Raw genomic sequence first — 17,707 nt, 5'->3', positions numbered from 1 at the left:
TTCTAGCATTCAAGAAATAAAGTCGTAGCACATTGCAACATGTAAAACCTCAAGGGAAGGAGCTAGAAAGAAATATTCCCAAGTTTAAATCACTGGAAGTGCTGTCTCTTTCAAAGATACTAGAAAAGTGTTCTAAATTTTGTGTTCTGTGTTAGAAATCCTGAGAATCTGTAAAACTTTTACTTGCAAATTATTGAGCAAGAGTGCTGAGCTTTCACTTTTCAGATAGTTTTGCCCAAGTGTTCGCTGAGATCTTTGTTAGGGCATGGGAAATAATATTAATCACCCCTGTATTGGCAAAATCCAAGAAAAAGGCTTTGATTGGCTCTGAGATTATAAATTAGATGTAATCAATTATTCTGTTTGGCCAATAGATTATTTAATCAGCTAAACTTGATTATGCCGCTTTGGATAAAATTTTCTTTGACTGGATATAAGTGAAAGGACAGCCACCTCTCTGGATTTTTGCTTAGGATTTGTTAAGATTGAATACTCTCTGTATTGATTCAATGATCTAACTAAATGGATGATTGGATATTAATTCAATACCTTTGTTAATCCATTGGTTCATTAATTGGATTTTAGTCAAACAGCTGAATCATTTGTTAGTCTGGAGTTGCTCGGCCCTAATGAAAAGCTTTCTTGATTTTATTTTTGCCTCTTTATTGATTATAACACACTTTTTAAAAATAATATTGAATCATTTTTCTTTCAATTAGAAACTTGGACTAGAACCACTGAGAACTGAGTAAAGTGGCTGGTTTACCTAAAAGTATCTTTAATTTAAACCCTTTGCTTTCCATTGTGGTCTTGAGTTCTACAAATTTCTCTGTACTGCCAGCCCCATAGAGACTATGGCAGCAGGGAGTGCAATTAGGATTGTCTTAGCCCATACCCTGGGGTGAAGTGGCCCTCATAGCCCTTAACAGAGGAGGCACAAGTAGCCTCCCCGAATCCTTGTGCTCGTGCTAGGTCATAAAGGAAGTCAGTGTCAGAGCCAGGATTGGAATTCAGGGGGTTCTTAATTCCTAGTCATACGCTCAATCTCACTAGATCATTTTATTAGGAGGTTACTGCTCCATAAGCAATGTTAAGAGTAGAATTTCTTACTATTCTTAGAAAGATTTGCAGTTACAAAAGCATTGCTAGAAGATGAATTAAGGCAATAATGCATGCAGAAATGATGCTTAGATCCTCAACTCTTTTCCTGCCATGAAGGAATTTCAGAGACTAATGAATGTACAGTATTTGGAAGGGGAGCTGTCAGTTCTGCACAGATCCTCCTCTAGAAACTCAGTGCTTTGGAGGTTTTCTAATATTTATTATTTATGTTAGTTGAAGCCTTTCCCAATACTTCCACTGCTTTGAGAATTTCACTCAATGCACCTCTCAGTGTGGCTTCTGGTTTCTTAAATAAAACATAAGACAGGAAAGCTTGACTGGGCTCACTCTTCTGTCTATTGAAAATGAAATTCCCTTTTCACTAAGCTACATGAAAATGACTGCAGTCTGTATGCCCAAGGAACATTGCAGAACTACATTCTGGTTTGAGTCATCTCTAGCAACTAACCCAAACCACAGCTTCTGAAGGTGTCCAAGCCAAACCTCTATAAAATTACTGACTGGTCTGGACAAAAAAGGAAAGAAAAGCAATATAAAGCCAATCCTTCTTCTCTCGCCACCCATCACCAGAACTTCTTATTACAAATATTCTAGCCCAGTCATGTTTTCTATCAATCATTCAGCCAGCTCAGGATCCTAAGCCACTTCAAAGGAGTGCAGGAGCAATGCAATGAATTATGGAGCATTTTAGTGACTGAGGTGAACAAATCGCAAGTGACTAAGCAAATAGGCTTCACTGGAAGTCTGAAGACAGGGAATGCAAGGAGATGTGTGATAGCTCCATTCAACTGCTGCTGTCCCTCGGGGGTCTTAACCCAAAGGTTTACAACAACTCTCTTAAACACGCTTCCCTTTTGACACACCTGCATGCATCAGGCTTTAGAAACTCTTGTGTTTTCCCCTTGAGGTCAGTTTTTATCACTGGCCTTCTGAAAGCCTCTAGCTGTTCCTCTTGCTTTTGGGGTCTTCTTTCTTCTGTGGCTGCTTCTTCTCACTTTCCTCCCTCTGAAACAGTCCCTCGAGCCAAGAGCAGAACTTTCCTAAAGTGAGACGTTTAATGTGAATACAGACGACAAGGCACATTTGGAAATAATGGTCCAGGCTAGTAAGTGTCCCAGAAGATTTAAATTTAGAGTCAGTGACAGTCACTGTGGTTGATTTTGCTGCTGAAGTCAACATAAGGTTAGATAGCGATCAGAACCTTTTCAGATTGCTTCACACTTTTCTTAACGTCTAATTCTTTTGTGATTAATTTACTGCTGTTTCCAGCTACCTGGGAGATATTCACAGTGGCAGGGTGATTTTCTACGCAAGTTTAAAATATGTGGGTAGATGGCAAGGTGATTTAAGAACGGAATTTAATTGTCAGCTGTCCTGATAGTGACTTTTAGGTCCTATTTCAGTCCCAGGCCATGATTTTATCCTTTCACAAAATTTGATTCCATGTTCTGAAACCATTTGTGACTATTTGTTAAATTCAATGCTGTTGGCAGTTTCTGTTAAGCAGATCTGCAGCAGGACTGACCTCATAAAAAGAATGAATCGCTTGTCCCCTTGGGGCAGGAATGTTTCTTCCAGGAGAGGATTGAAGCTGCTCTCTTATAAAAGTAGTATCAATGGAGAACAGAGAACTGGAAGCTGCATGAGCCACACACCTGGCTTGTAGATTTTTCTAGGCCTGCCAGGCATTTACCAGTTGCAAATATATGTATTTCATCTACATGATCTGAACTTTGCCACTGTGGGGGTTTTAGTTGGAGGTTTTGGTTCAACCCAGGACAGAAATAAGGGCCAGTAACAAAATACAGGATCAAGATTCAGGTCTGATCAATGTCAAAGCTCAAGTGTGCTGGGCTTCAGAGTGTTTGATTTAGGTCCATCACTAGCATTTCACTAAGGGGAAAAAAACCAGTGAAAATAAAAGGGTCGGAAGATCAGTGAGAGGATAAAGAAGTAAGCAAGACCCTGATTCACCACAGTTCTTATGCATATGCTACTGATGTACTCCAAGTTAGGCATGTGCTTAAGTATCATGCTGAATCAGGCCTAAATAAGGAACATACTTTCTATGGCCCTGGCTAGGAGTACACACAGAGATGCAACATCAGAGACTTAAATATTTTTATATGCCTGATTCCTATCTTACTCCATGATAAGAAGCCTTTAAGCTGTTTTTAGCTGATGAGATAGGCGAGCAGGTGGTCCAGTTGTGAGCACAATGTGAGAATTCCTTCCCAGATACAAAACCCCACTTAGAGAGACAGTTAAGCAGGCTGATAAACCTGCAGCAGCCTTAGGCATCACCAGCCCCCAAATCTCCACTTTCAATGCTAACATTAACTCTAATTATGTTAGTCCTAAATCTGCTTCCAGTCTGTTTTCATTACCTTCACTCAAGTTACTTTGCTACCTTTTGCCTCTGCTTGCTTCCCTCCCCCAGAGCCGAATCCCAGAGCCCAGGCTCCAGCCCAAGCCCAAGCATCTACCCTGCAATTTATAGCCCCAGAACCTGAGTCAGCTGGCAACTCTTTCATGTAGTTACACCAGGAATGAATCTGGTCGAGTAATATCTATCCATTTCCCAAGGGTGTTGTTTGTGAGGTTTAATAAATGATTGTATCACAACAGCTATATTCTTTGGCCAGAGGATAGGACATTTTTAAAAGGATAATTAATTAACTCTCTACAGCAGTGTTGGGCTGTGTGTAGTATTTATTGCCACAATGTAACTCCATAGGTTTCTGATATTTAATAAAGCCTTCAACTCCTTCTCTTGCAGTCATTTGAAAGTGTCCAAACATTACCCAACGTATACATTCTGAAAAACTCTTGCTACCAGTTTTTCTTCCATTGGCATCCTTAAACGGCTAAATCTTGGAGGTTACATTTTATTTTCAGAATAAAATGGTACAAGATAAAGAGATATGGTTGTCAGTGTGTTCTATACATTGCTGTCCCTAGGCCATAGTACAGTCGATGGCTGCCGTCACCTCTTAGAATAGAAACTTCCATCGGCAAATTAGACTGGAAAGTAGTTCTTGCAAAAAGAGATAAGAAGACTGAGTAATTCCTCTCCTTTGCATCCAGTTCCTGCTCAGAATAGGGGAGAAATCCTTGTCCTTATTGAAGTTAATGGCAAAACTACCATTGGCTTAAAGGGGCAGATTTCACCCTAGATACTTAGCAAAGAGTAATGCCTGTGGCTTCTGGAGAAGGGTTGGGTTGTAAAATCTCCCACCCTTTGAAAACTACATGTCAAGTATCAAAGTGACCAATTATAGCATCCTCAAAGGAAGCTGTGCCTTGCCCTCCAGGAGCAAACACAGGTCACTCACTACATACCACAATGATCTAGAGGGTCAGAATGAGAGGTACAAGGAGTCCATCTAAAGAATAGATTACAGGAGGGTGCTCAGTGGTAAATCACAGGCTACCTCTATACTAGGAGCTGGGGGAGTACTTTTCACCTCCTACACACATATTCGTGCCAGTTCTCCTCTGAGTTAGCACGCTAAAGATCGTAGTGTCGCCACGGTGGCACAGGCAGTGGCAGCAGTGGCTCAAGCTAACCACCCCACGTACAAACCACCTGAATCCTGGGGCCCAGGCCACCACTGCCCAAATTACCACAGCTATGCTACTATTTTTAGCATACTAGCTCAGAAGAGAGCATGTCTATGCAAGGTAGGAATGACACCCAGCTCATAGTGTAGACATAGTGAGACACTAGCATATCAGTAACCCATTGGTATATAATGGGCCAATACAATGTCATCTACCTTTTGATGCCTGATGGGTCAGGAGCCCACAAAAATAAATATCTTCAGCGCAAACAGTTATGGGATTTTAAATATTTTAATATCTATGTATATATTACTAATTTTCACCTGCGTTAGTTATCGCTTCAGAATTTCTGTTATTTCCGGTGGAAATAAAAGCACAGCCTTATTAAAACTAAAACAGCAAGACAAAACTAATCAGTATCCCTAACATTTGTGGGGTGGGAGGGTGGGGGTTAAGTTTAGGAGAAGCAAGTATTTTAAAAATGTAAATTCAAATGCCAAGGCAACTCCTATCTTCTTCAGACTTTTTGCGAGCTTCAAACTGACATTCATCCTTGTGCTATTTCATAAGTTTGCACTGGGCCTAATGATCAGCACAAAGGGCAGGCTGTAGGACCTGATCCTGAGAGCTACTGAATGCCTCCTGCAAAGTTGCTGAGCAGCCTCAACTCCCACTGATTTTCAGGTGCTTGTCCCCTTCTTGGGTTGGGCCCTTAGAGATCCAAGGTAGGGGAGAGAGGGTTAATTCCATAAACAAACTAGCGCAGAGGAAAAATTGGCAGATGATGTAGAATTTCAAGTATCCTTGAAGAAATGTCAATATGTTTTATATTAGCTAAGATTAGCTGTGTGTGTGACTGTCCTGTGGAGCCATTTTCACTGTTTGCAGTGTTCCTATTTCTGCGTAAATGTGTGTCTTGCAATTAGTTTGAGGATGTGCTTACAGTTGCTTTTACAAGTCCTCACTCTTGACAGTTTTACGGATGTTTGCACTAAGTAGCTTTTAGTGGCATACTGGTGAAACTAGGCACCTTGTTTTCCTTTCTAAAGGCCCTTGGTTCTAATACCTACAAAGGCTAATCCATTTGCCTCGACTAATCCAGTCTAAAAGTAGTCCAGTGCACTTGAAAGGATGTCCTGTAAGCAAAACATCTCACCTTGAGAATGGGGAAAAACTTGTTTCAGAGGCTACTTCCCTCTGAAGATGCATCTCCAATTGGCTAATCTATTTAGCAAAATTAATTAGAGGGCCATGGATTGAGTTTCATGGCAGACTAAAGCCCAGCTTTCTAAAAGAAAGGAATTCATTGTTGAACCTTTGATGGTCTAAATGAGGAGAGGTGCATTCATATGTTTTGGGTAACTCCCTCATCATTACCAAGATGAAATAAAAAGGCTTTAAACTTTCTTTCACCAATCGCCCCACAAGTTGGCAATTATATGGGATTACCAGTATCCCATAGACCTGAGTTACCAACAGCTATTTTATTGACCCATGTAATGTATTTTATGGCAATCACAAAAGAGCATGTCAGGCTGTGGTTCATATGGGTTTTGTGGGGGGTTTCTTATTTTTGTTTGTGTTTGGGGGGGCAAAGGGGATTGTTTTGTCAAGGTATCAGCATGAAAGAAATGAAATGAAATGTTTCAGTCTTGTTTAGTTCTCGTCTAATCAAGTCTAGTCTGAAATTAACGAGCGCTTAAGGGGAGAACATATCTCAATGCTGGAAGGCAGCAGTATGCTATGCACTTCTATTTCTAAAAAATGTAAAGCAATATCCCTTTTGGCTTCAGATAAAACAGCAGAAAAAGCATTTTTCATCTTTTAGGGTTTGATTTAATACTCCACTGACTAGCTGGTTTTATGTTTATTGGAGGCATTTTTCTAGCGAGCGGAACAAATTGCCAATAATTTGAGGGTTAGTATTCTGGTCTATTTTGGCTCACGGTGAATGAAAAATGTAGGATGAGGCAGTCTATCAACAGAAACTAAATTCCAGCTCTTTTCTGCAAAATTGGGTTACTAAAACCTCTTCACATCATAGTAGGTCTTCCGATGTGCCATTTTACATTTTCACTTTCTTGCCCTCTTGTAAACAGCTTTGTATTGTTCCTGTGTGCTGTCAATCAATTTGCCATGTTGGCCTCCAGAAGCAGCTGCATTTCAGCGATGAGAGTCCTGGATTCTGGAGTCACATGATGACACAACACAGGAAGAGAACCAGGGGACCCCATTTGGGGTTACTAAAGACCCCAGATTGCCTTAATCTGACCCTGGATGGTATTGTGATGATTCCCAGGGGTACCCTAGGTTTGTGAGGTACCTCATGACCACTGGCCTTTAGCATGAATATGACTAGTCCATGCCTGCCAGTATCAGTTCCCCAGCCACAAGCAATACAAACACTCCCCTCCAGCCTTACACAGGCTCTGCTTTCTCTCTATGGGTTAGCGATAGGCCCACTCTAACCCTCAAACCCTCCGAACATCCATCTGGAGTGACCATCCCCTGTTTCCTTGGGCACTTACAGAATTCACAGATCCACTAAGCTCAAAGGAACAATACCAACTCAGCTCACCGGTTACACCTCAGGATGACCACTCCGCTCAATTTACAGCACTTACATATGTTTATAGTGAAAACAAGCATAAGCTTATTTAACTAAGAATGGTGATTCAAGAAGAAGCAAGTAGAATTAATGGAAACAACGTGCTACATATCAAATAAAAGCATAACATGCTTTCTAGAGCCTCAACTTATCTAACAAGACAGTCTCCAAAATCATAAAGGTTGGCTCACCCGAGGTCTCTCTCCCACCATTAAACAGCCAGACTGGCTGTGATCGTCTGTTCATAAGACAAGCCCGCTGGCAACTTTTCCCCTAGGTGAAGGCTACCTAGGTGTACCTGTGCACCCCCAGATATAGTTCTCACAAGCCATTGTGAACAGGGTAACCCCTGCTGCTTGTTTTCTTCCTGTAAAGAATCTCCCCTGGAGACTTCACAATCTCTTGATTAGCTTGTTGCTCAGTCTGTAAACATGAATCTGTTGTGAAGTATACAATACTTAATTTACATAAAGCCATTCGTGGAGATAACTAACCTCAATTCACAGACTTTTAGAGCATAATTTTCAGTATATTCATATTATCCATATATACATTTTGTGATTATGTTGATGATCAGGCTTTCATGTGAGATGTGAGGTGACATAGGCTTTCAGTAGAGACCTAACATGACACCATTCGACCTCTTGGTATCAATTGGCAGAGGGTACAGAGACACATGGCATTACAGGGTTCTCTGAAACTTCACAAATATATTCTTTTAATATATTATATGTATATATTATATTAATATTTAATCCACTGGGTGGGCCCAGGTCTTATTTACTGCACAACATCAAATCCGTGAACTGAATACAGAATTATTAATTTCCTCATTGGCTTCTCTATGGTGTTCCAACTATAGCGTCTGAGTACTTCAAAAACATTAATGAACTGATCTTCACACCACCTCTCTGAGGTAAAGTGATATTATTCCCAGGTAGGGAAATGAGGCACAGAGAGATTATGGCCAAAATTGTAATGTGTCCACTGATTCTGAGTGCTCAATACGAGACACCTCTCACCTGATGGACGGAGTGTCTAGAAATATTATAACACTTCATAGGTTCAAAGCACAGCTGCCATTGATGTCAGTTGCAGCTGGGAATGCTCATCACTTCTGCAAATCAGGCTCCAGGTGTTTAAAAGTTGGGAACCCAGAAAATGAGGAACACACAATTAGTGACCATCTGTCAAATGGTTGGTTTAAGCGACGTGCCAAGCATCAGTCAGGAACTCTGTGGCAGAGGCAGGGATAGAATCCCGTTCCCCAGGGCAGCATTCAGATACCTTAATCACCAGATCCTCCATTCCAGCAGTTCCCAAACATCATTGATTCATGTACCACCTTCTTAAAAAATTGTTGTGAAGTAAATGCACGGAACATCATGCTCAGATACCACCAGCAGGGGTAGCAGCCCCCATTATGGCCTACAGAATTTTTCATTAAAAACAAATAGAAGTACAAACAGGCAAAACAAGCATCTGAAACTTAGAATTCTTTCCCATTCCCCAAATGGCAAAACAGATCAACCACTAACATATTGTAAAAGAAAATGGTCATAAAATATGTTCTTTTCAGGTATGAGATCACGAGGACAAAGCATGATTTCATTAAACTCCTATAAACTTCACTGGGGGGAAGGGCTGGGCCATTTCACAGCCAGGATATAAACAGCTGAAAATCAGGGAGATGTTGACAAAAGTTTCCTATTAACCTAAAGAGCAATTGCAGCAGCCCCTGAATTTGAAGGATCTACCCTCTTTAAATTTCAACAACAAATTCATGAAAAATAAATAGTGAGGCATGTCAGATGGGTTTGAGGGTAGGAATCTATGTCGAAGTATATTGTAACCATCACACAGATCAACACTCTGGTGCAAACATTTGTAGGGCATGGAGCATCAAAATCTCTTTAATAAAAAAACCCCCTGTTAGAACACAGCGAGTGTTCTTTTCAGATAAAACCTCCCGCTATGTATCTACCTCAACCACATAAGCTTTTAATTTGACCCCATATTAACAGCTTCATACCCAACCCATTTGAAACTGGAAAATTCCAAGAAGATTTTTTTCAAAATGAAAGCTGTATCAAATTGCCCTTGTTCACAGCAGGTCCTCCACGAGCAAGTGAGGCAAAATTAGGAGTTCAAAGTCAGATGTAGGCTACAACCATCAACACTCCTGAAATGGCTTAATTTTTTTTTAAGGTGTACAGTCAAACCTGTTTCATCTAATACACTTATAAGTTCCAGAGGGGTAGCCGTGTTAGTCTGTTTTTAGCAAAACATCGAGAGTCCTGTGGCACCTTAAAGACTAACAAAATTATTTGGGCATAAGCTTTCATGGGCAGAAACCCACTTCTTCGGATGCAGCCGACAAAGTGGGTTTCTGCCCACGAAAGCTTATGCCCAAAAAAATTTGTCACGCTTATAAGTGTGACTAACAAATTCCAGAGGCTGGTCTTTGTCACATCTTTCTTCTCAGTGGTCTTCTTTGGATGCTATTGGACACATTTTTGTGCTTGCTTTTATCATATACATGAATCATTCATACACAAGAGTACAGCAATGATTAACAGAACATCTCAGGCTCATCATGCCCTGTAGCCTTTCTACAAGGCCATCTGTCACTCTAAATAGTTGCCAATGATCTGTGGTTATTCACAGAGCTGTTTCTGATCACATCGTTCATATACAGTTCTCAAATGTTTCAAAGAAGGTGCTGAAAATGAGATATCTCAGTATATGGCTATCGGGCAGACAAATGGCTTAAGTCTAACAATGCCACATGGAAAAGTGTAGCTTGGTACAGTATAAACAACTGTGATCTGCTCCATTTAGCGATGCACAATGCCTGTATTGTATGCCCCAAAACAACAACTGGAAGTATCATTTCTGGATGTTTAAACAAGCCTGTTGCCAAAGCTGAAGGGGAAAACACAGAAAAAAGGAAACATGTTTTAATGTGTTCAGGGAAAGCACTTCATCTTGGAGCAGGATAATAGCTAACAAAGCCTTTAGGATTTGGAAATCAGATGATGTGCCCCTGAAATTCTCATCTTGTGTCATTTTAAAAAAAAGAGTGGAAGGGAGGGGCAAACATGCAAGCTATAAACAGAGAAAACTCACACATCACTAGAGCTTATCTTTAGATTAAATGTTACTTTTCTTTCCCCATTTATATTGTTTTAAGATTTCAGGCAGAGGAAATGGGTACATCATGTGCAGTAGAAAACTCAGATCATTTATTTAAACCTCCATTTACCTCGGAATAAAGATAGCATGAGGTCTTCATCATTTTCCCTCTCCCACAAGTCTGGGAGAGGGGTGTGTAAAAAGAATTGATGTCCACAATGTTAAGATTCCAGAATAGGAATGACTGGGAAAAAATGTCTACTCCACCTTCAATATTGAGTGCCTGCAATACACCACATGGAACATTACTCAGTGCACAGGGACAGAATTGCATCCTGTCTCCTGTACAACATGTATAGGAGGCCACTGAAAGGATTAATAAGGAGACATGATGGGGCATCTTCAGATAGCCAATGATATCCAGCTTTCTGGCTGCATCTCCACTTGGGAACTGAGCCATTAATAACTGAATCACTAGTGTAAGTACCCATGGTGTAATATGTTCACACTAGCCATGCTGTTCTGGGTGATATTTTATCTCACATCCACATTTGTACTGTATTACAATACCACTGTCACTGGACTTTGCTCTGAATATCTACTCCAGACTTCCCCACACAGCTTCCCTGAAGCAGAGTCTTGTGTTAGATTTTGAAAGGCCTTTTGGGAAGCCAAGAGAACTTATGGGAAAAGAGATCAAATTCCCATAAGACCCAGGGAATCAGTACCATTTCCAACAGTTTTTCTCAAAATGGCAGTCAACATCATTATTTCTCTCCTGGAAGAAAGGTTTTGCTGGAAGTTTTGAAAAGTAAATCACATGGGTATCCCAGCCAAGTGCTGCAAGATAATAGAGGGTGTTTTCGTAACACCTGTAGAGAACCAGAAACCAAGACAAGCAGTTCCAACAGTATGTTCTACACGCTAAGGCCCAGCACTGGGAATGCCAGCCTCTGGTACCCAAACATTTTGCTTGAAGAGTTTTATTTCTTAGAATCATAGTCCTGAAAAGCTGGAAGGGACCTCAAGTCCACCTCTGTTTTAGTCAATAGTATTTGATTGATTGAAAGTAAGTGGATACATGGTATAAGAATATAACATTAGGAATGGTCTACAGAAGGTAGATTGGGAGCTTCTGTTCTTGCTGGCTCATAATACAAGAACCAGGGGACAATCAATGAACTTAAAGGTGGCAAATTCAAAAATAAAAGGAAATGCTTTTTCACACAGCCTACTATTAGATTGTGGAAATTCATTGCCACTGAAAGATGTTGAGGCCAAGAAACTAGCAAGAGTCTAAAAGGGACTTTTATATGGATGACAAGAATATCCAGAATTATAACAGTTATCATTAACAAAACGTTTAGAAAGGATACTAAACTTCATGCTTCAGAGCTCAAGTGAATCTCTGTTAGCGATCAGGATGAGATGTAATGGAGGTGGTGGTGAATTATTCCACATCTGCCTCCTACAGGATTTTTAACCCTTCCTCTGAAGCCATTGTCAAAGACAAGGTACTAGACTAGATGGACCTTAGTTCTGATCCGTTACAGCTGTTCCTATGCTTCTGTGTTGAATCATGGCTGGGGATAGTGGCCTGTGAGGTGTGTGGTCACAAACCAGTGAGGGACTTGAAAGTTAGGATCAGGATCATAAGCATGGCCATAGTTGGTCAGACCAGTGATCCATCTAGCCCAGTATCCTGTCTTCTCACTGTGGGTAGCGGGTGATTAAAGGGAGCTGGAATCAAACACAGAGTGAATGGAGGGTGAGGAGTATTGGTGTGCCATGCTCTTCCATTGTTCCAGAAGGATGCCATTTTTGTTATACTTAAAGAAAATTGGATGTTGCTCAGTAAAGTGGAGAGCTTGAAACTAAAGCTGGGATACATCTGCAGCTAAGGTGAGTGAAAGGGTGGACGTTATGAAGGAACTGAAAATTTTTACTCCACAAGAGACAGAAGATGAGCAGCTCTTTAAAAGTAAATTGTTCCCTGTGAGGCAACACTACGTAACCTTTTTTGACTAGAATAGCAGTCTACGGCCATATTAACTTGCTATCTCATCAACATCCATTGCCTTCCTTCTCTAATTTGCACTCATTCCCTGTTACAATTTAATTTATCCAGCCAGCACTCAGTAGCCTGAACATATTCCTGCGAGAGAGAAATAAATATGTACCTCTCTGAATTATGCACCCATGTCTGTTACTTCATGCTAGTGACTGTTGCCACCTGGGTTTCATAATATCTTTGTCAAGCTTACTAACTACAGGCAGATGAAGGCTGACAACCGAATGCCATCTCAGAGGGAGTATCAGCAGAACACTTTCATCCAGACCAGGCAGGAGACTATTGGGGAAAGTTACAGTCCTTGATTTCATCGAGATAGTGATCAGCCTATAGATGAGGGGTGTTATCTGGTCATCTGTTCTCAGGATTTTAGTCTGACACGGAGTTCTGTTCACTAACGCTGATATTGCCAGAGTTCATTGTAGAATATAAGGCATGTGGCTCACCATTGCCCTCCCATTAGGTATAAATCTTGGAACAAGTTCCTGCACGGAAAGGTGAACAAAAGCAGGCTTGACTGTGGTTATCAACAACTGTTTGACCCGGGGAGGGAGTGTCATATCTTCAATGCACCTTTTACTTTTGTAAAATCTGGAAAGCCAGCACAGGTCTGTCTATCAACAGATCTGTTCCCTCCTGATAGATTACATATTGTAGGCTTGCATAGAGCAAACATTAACAGAAGCTAAGTTCAAATGACAAAAGGGAAATGTACCCATCTATTATCAGGGTATCTGAAAGTTCAGCCACTGTGTCTTCAAGCCAATGGGAGAGGAAGGGCTACCATATAGCATGGGGTGCAAAATTCGGATTAAATAAAGCAGATGAGGCTTGGTTTGTTTTGGGTCTCACAGCATTGCACTACTTAGGGAAAGTTCTGTGATACTGGGTATTTTTTAAAAAGTATCTTTGATTATTTTACTCCTGATTAGAGCTGGGCAGAGAATGGAAATTCTGTTTCATGGAAGATTTTGAAATTTGTTTTTGTTCCAATTTGAAATGAAACCCCAAAATTTTGAAATTGTCCATGAATGAAAATTCTGAGGGGAAAAAACCCATTTTGGATCAATTAAAATGTTTCAATTCAACAAAATATAAATGTTTTGTTTCAATTTTGACTTTTTAAACTTATAATGTATAATACAACAATTTTTAAAAACTGAAATGAAAGATCATTTTAAAAGGAAAAACCAAACTGTTTCCTTCCATAAATGGGGACAAATTGGGACATTTCCACATTCTCAAGATATTTTTTCTCCTTTTTTCCCCTCCAAAATGATATTTTGCCAATATCAAGACAATTTCATGGAGCATTTCGATTTCAACAGAACTGCATTTTCCAAAGCGAAATTGTTCCATCCAAGTTCTTCTGACTAGCACTACCCCTATAACAGCTCTACCTCTCATTCAACCACCATTATGGCATGGAAATCTTTCAGGTAAGAGACTATTATGCACACCTGAAAAAGCTTATTCAGGGTCAAATTCTGATCCACGCACAAAGTGTGGGTAAATATGCTGACTACTCCATCACTGAAAATCAGGTCACTACAAGGTGTTTCAAGTTGGCTGCCAAAAATAGAGCATCAATAGGCACTTTTCAGAATCTTGGCCTATATATCTGTGTGTGTGAGACCTTGCATATAAACCCACTCAGTTACTATTCCAGATATTTGAGGAAAAATTTTCAAATTATCATATTAGGACTTGGAGCTAGGGTTAGGGTTCCTATGAGTAGGGGTCCACACCTTAGAGTTAGGTTTCCTATGGGTAGGGGACTTGGGGCTAGGGTTAAGGTTTCTATAGGTAGGGGTCCCTGCCCTATGGTTAGGATTCCTATGGGTAGGGGATTTGGGACTAGGATAAGGGATCCTATGGGTAGGGGTCCCCGCCCTATGGATAGAGATCCTATGGCTGGGGATTTGGGATTAGGATAAGGGTTCCTATGGGGAGGGGTCCCCGCCCTAGAGTTAGGGTGCCTATGGGTAGAAGTTCCCACCCCAGAGTTAAGGTTCCTATGGGTACGGGACTTGGGGCTAGGGTTAGGGTTTCTACATGTAGGCGACTTAAGGCTAGGGTTAGTCTTCCTATGTTTAGGGGTCCCCGCCCTAGCATTAGGATTCCTAAGAAAGGGTACTGGGCCTAGGATTTGGGTTCCTATAGGATTAGGGTACCTATGGGTAGAGGACTTGGAGCTAGGGTTAGGGTTCCTATAGGTAAGGGTCCCCGCCTTAAGATTAGGTTTCCTATGGATAGAGGACTTGGAGGTAGGGTTAGGATTCCAAGGGGTAGGGGTCCCCGCCCTAAGGTTAGTGTTCATACAGGTAGGGGACTTGGAACTAAGGTTAGGGTTCCTATGGGTAAGGGTCCCCGCTGTAGGTTTAGGGTTACTATGGGTAGGGGATTTGAAGGTACAGTGAGGGGTCTTATGGGTAGAGGTCCCAGCACTAAGTTTAGGGTTCTTATGGGTAGGGGACTTGGGGGTAAGGTTAGGGTTTCTGTGCTTAGGGGACTTGGAGCTATGGTTAGGGTTCCTATGAGTACAAGTCCCCGCCCTAAGGTTAGAGTTTCTATGGGTAGGGGACTTGGACCTAGGCTTAGGTTTCCTGTGTGTATGGGTCCCTGCCCTAGGTTTAGGATTTCTATGTGTAGGGGACTAGGAGCTCGGGTCAGGGTTCCTATCGGTAGGGGACTTAGAGCTAGGGTTAGCTAGGGTTCCTAAGGGTGGGGATCTGAGCCCTAGGATAGGATTCCTTCGGGTAGGGGTCCCTGCCCTAGGGTTATGGTTATTTTGGGTACGGATCCCCACCCTAGGGTTAGGGTTCCTATAGGTAGGGACCTGGAACTAGGGTTACAGTTCTATGGGTAGGGGTCCCCACCCTAGGGTTAGGGTTTTTATGGGTAGGAGTCCCCGCCCTAGGGTTATGGTTCCATATGGTTCCTATGGTTAGCAGCCTTGGGGCTAGGGTTAGGGTTCCATGTGTTATAGTGAAATGGCCTATACCCATGTTTTTCATACATTTGTGGTGGCTTCTGTTTCTGTAATGGTATTTCTAAAAACTGCATTTTGTTTACATACTGATAGAGAATTTCATAGTCCTATGACCAGATATATCAAGAAATCTTTGATACCAATGAACTGTATAATATTTGATGTGCTAAGAAAATCAGCAAATTGTTTGCCCATCTCTTAGAAGCTCTCCCTACAATATTTATTGAATGTTGAAATAACATTCTATTTATGAGATTGTGGCAATTTGTGGATTACCTCGAAGCTCCAAGCAGTGAAGGAGTTAAGGAAGTGACTGTGGATCTAAAATAGCAGTTTCTTGAGTATGATTAATTATGTCCACTAAGGCAACTTTTATTCTTAGGCAGACAGTAAATTGAAAGATGTCTGTATGTTACTGAAGATCTGAAACCCACTCTGCCCAAAGATTGCCTTAGAATGTTTTTCTGATAACATCACTCCACAAACAAAACACAGCATGATATGTATCAAAATATTGCAAGAGGTAACTGTTTTGGATATGCAAAGGCCAGTCATAACTGATATGAAACACAACAAGATGTTGTCATTCAGGCTGTTCCTATAAACAAGATGCAGTGGAAAGAGGCTGCATAATTAACATTCTGCCCTGAATGGACAGCGTTTAATGTACCATCTATTTAAGATAAAAATCACTGTCAAACTGAAGATTTTCATTTTATTTTTCATTTATGTCCATAGCAAAATAAAGTCCTGTCTCAACTATTGATTTACGCACTGAAATTGACTGTTTGAAGTGTTTCTGCAGCAGGTTCTGCTATATTGTGAATGCACCAGCATTATACTGCTATTTAAGAGTCATGGCCTGCAGCTGAGGGACATTCGCCATCACTCATGATGGAGGAATGCAAAGGTGACTTTCAGCCTACTCTGTGCACCCCCTTTCTGGGGCTGCCTGGGTTCAGTCAGATCACAGACGTAAACAGAGTGGCCTTGGGGTATGTTTGATCCACTTTTTTTAAATTCACTCAATTCAGCTAAGAAATGATTAGTGATATTATTATTTATATTATGGTAGCACCTGGATGCACCTGCTGTGGTAAGAACTGCACAAACGCCTAATAAGATACAGACCCTGACACTTACCCGGCGATTCGGCAGCAGTCGACGGGAGTTACGCAAGCTACGCAAAGTAACTCCTGTCGACTGCTGTGCTTCTCTTCTGCACGCCGTCTTCACTGCACTGCACTGAGGGGAACCGCCTTCCCATTGACGCAGCGCTACACCACTTGAGGGGGTGGATTAACAGTGTCGACTTCTGGATCGATTGAGCAGGTCTTCACTGACCGCTCAATCGATCCAGATAAGTTGATCTGATGGTGGCCACTTTGCCACCGTCAGTGTAGATGTACCACAGCAGAATAGTTTACCATCTAAATAGAGAAGACAGACAAAGGGAGGGCAAACACTGACACATTGAGGAGAAATGATATGCTCACGGTTGCAAACCAGGTCCTTGGCTGAGCCAACACTAACATCCAGAGTTCCTGAGCGGTAAGATACTGTCCTATTTACCACACTAGACTGCCCGTCAACATGGGCTTCATTGTTTGTGATCTATGTCATTGCTTGAATGTGCATCCAAAGAGACCTGCTCTAGAAAACATCGCGGTTCTGACAGATACAGCACCTTCAGAATAGCAGTTCTTTGGGTTTAGGAAAAGGGAAAGAAAAGCTTCTAGGCTGATTATGAAACACTTGACGAGTTATGTAATTGTTACTCTTTCTTCTCCTCCCTTCCCCGCCCTCCAAGCCTATCCAACATATGTTGTAATAAATATTTCTGTTTCATATATATAGATTGGGGAGTAAATATTTACACTTCTGACAGTTCAGAGCCCAGCAGCACTGGATAATTAAAGTTCTTCATGTATTTACTGGCAGTGTAAGCCTAACCCATTGCTGCCACAGATTTACTTCATCCTTGAAATGGAGAGACCACCCTCTCCTATTTATCCTCCATTCTGGCCATCACGTGAGTGGAGAATGCCAATCACACCAAACTCTGCTGGGCTTGTGGTAGAGTTGTGTTGTGGGGACAGCTATCCTCTGGAAGCAAGTAAAAGGCTTCTCTATAGGTGGTCTTCCCAAAAAAAGGTAGATTTTGTGGTAGGTGAAGGTACGTTTAGCATCCTCTGTCCCCAAGTGAAAGAAATAT

The sequence above is a fragment of the Emydura macquarii genome, unplaced genomic scaffold (assembly GCF_026122565.2).
Source record: "Emydura macquarii macquarii isolate MOO-44397 ecotype Brisbane River unplaced genomic scaffold, CSIRO-AGI_Emac_v2 contig_1348, whole genome shotgun sequence".
Lineage (NCBI taxonomy): Eukaryota > Metazoa > Chordata > Testudines > Chelidae > Emydura > Emydura macquarii.
This window is presented reverse-complemented; position numbering follows the sequence as displayed.